Here is a 1,977-nt window from a genome sequence, read left to right as displayed (position 1 = left end):
TCCCGCCGCCCGTGACGTCAGGGCCCAGCGCGGCGCCCTGTTGGCTGAGCGCGAGCGTGGCCGGTTCAAACGGAGCCGAGTCAACGGCGCGGGGGGCGCGTGCGTGGGGGAGGGGGCGCGCGGCGTGCCCGTGGGCGTGGGGGCGGCCGGGCCGGGCCGCGGCCGCCTGTGCCCCGCGAGGGGTTGTCGCCTCGTTCCTCTCAGCAGGGTGGGCTTGCGCTGGTCTGACCGCTGGCGTTTGTCTCAAACGTACTTTTTTTTTTTGAAAGATGTGACTTTTCTGTTGTTTTTTTTTTTTTCTGCTTGGCTGGTTTTTGGGTTGGGGTTTTCTTCCCCAGAAAAATGTTCTTAAGCGACCCGAGTGCTTGTTTTTTATCCCCCAAGACTGCGTGGGGTTCTGAAAATTCCTCACCCACGCGTGCCTTCCCGCCTACGGTGGGGAGGTCTCCCCAGCGCGGCGAGGGACTGCGGGATCCCCCTCCACCGGCAGCTCCCGCCCGTGGCCAAGCACAGCGCCAAGCGGGCAGCTGGCGCGCCCGGCTCCCCACGGCTCGCGAGGGCCACGCTCCTCACGCGGCGCGGCCTTGTGCGAGGCGTCGCGGCCCACGTGGCCCGAGAGGCTTGGGACACGATTCTCCCTGCTAAGCTGTTTACGCCAGCACGCGTGGTAGCGCCCGCCGTAATTACTGCAGTGCTGAGGGATGCCGCCCAACCCTCCCTGCTAATAATTGTTTTTATTCTTCTTTATGCTAGAGTCGTTTCTCTTTTCAAATTGCCTGAGCCAGTCATCTGATAGTTCTGGGCTGGTCACAGGCTGTAGGGCTGGCGCTGGACCAGGCCCCGTTGTTCCACGCACAGGCTTGGGTGCGTATCTAGAGTGTGACCTCCCACGGAAACGCTCGGTGGGTACCTCCAACCGCCCCACAAACTCCCTCGCCTATACACAGGAGCAACTGAGGGTTGCCATCTTTGCAGCCTTCCCCTACACAAACATATTTTTCCCATCCTGTTTCTCATTTTACATGAATTGGGATGTTTTCGTATTTGCCCTATTGTCTCCAGGCATTCATTAATTTTATTTTTATTATTAAACTTATTTACTTAATGATGCTGTTTGAATATGTAGCAGAATGCTTCACTGGTTTTCACAGGGATTAATGTGGGAAAAGCCTTTTTGGAAGTAAGCATGCTAGGTAGGTGGGCAGGGCAAACGAATTTGGGAACATGCACATACTCAAGAGCGTAAGGAATATATTCACATTTGCTCACCATCTGAGGATAAGCACCATCATCCATCCTAAACACACAATAATTTTAAAATTATTTGTAGCTACTCATCATCTTTACTGCTTGCCTACTAAATTTGTTCTTGGTTTCCAAATCTTAAGAGATCTGCTATGGAGTTTATTTTCCTTATTTAAAATGAGCTTTTTCTCTTAAATGACAACTTGAAAAGTCAGTCCTTTTCCTCCCTGCCAAGTCTGCTTTGCTCTTAGTCTCACTCATCTCTCACCGTACCGTAGCTGTACTCCACACCCCTTAGCACATGCGGGTGTTGTAGCAGATCTGTTACCTGTTTACTCTGAGGCTTTCCCCAGGTACAGCACGCTGCCTGCCTTGGACACCACGGAAGTCCCAGGCTGCATGAGCTTTGAATCCAGCGGTCCGACCTGCTGCAGTATCACATTAGGGTGTTAGTGTGTAACGCCAGAGGAGGGTGAGGGACAAGTTTTGCCAAGTCTTATTCAAAGACCTTTAGGGTCTTCATAAAAGGTTATGGAAAGCAGGAGGTAGGAATTCATAGGCTAACACTGTATAATAAATATGATAATATGTCTTTCTGAAGGCTATGAACACCTTTTAATAACTCATCTAATATTTACAGCTAAGAACAACACCAGCAAGCCTGCAAATAAGTACGCACAAAAACAAGTATCAGATCTCATTCTGTTTCTGTGCTAATCTGTTTTCCCACCT

The sequence above is a fragment of the Calonectris borealis genome, chromosome 7, assembly GCF_964195595.1.
Source record: "Calonectris borealis chromosome 7, bCalBor7.hap1.2, whole genome shotgun sequence".
In the NCBI taxonomy this organism is placed as follows: domain Eukaryota; kingdom Metazoa; phylum Chordata; class Aves; order Procellariiformes; family Procellariidae; genus Calonectris; species Calonectris borealis.
Note: the sequence above shows the minus strand (reverse complement) of the source record.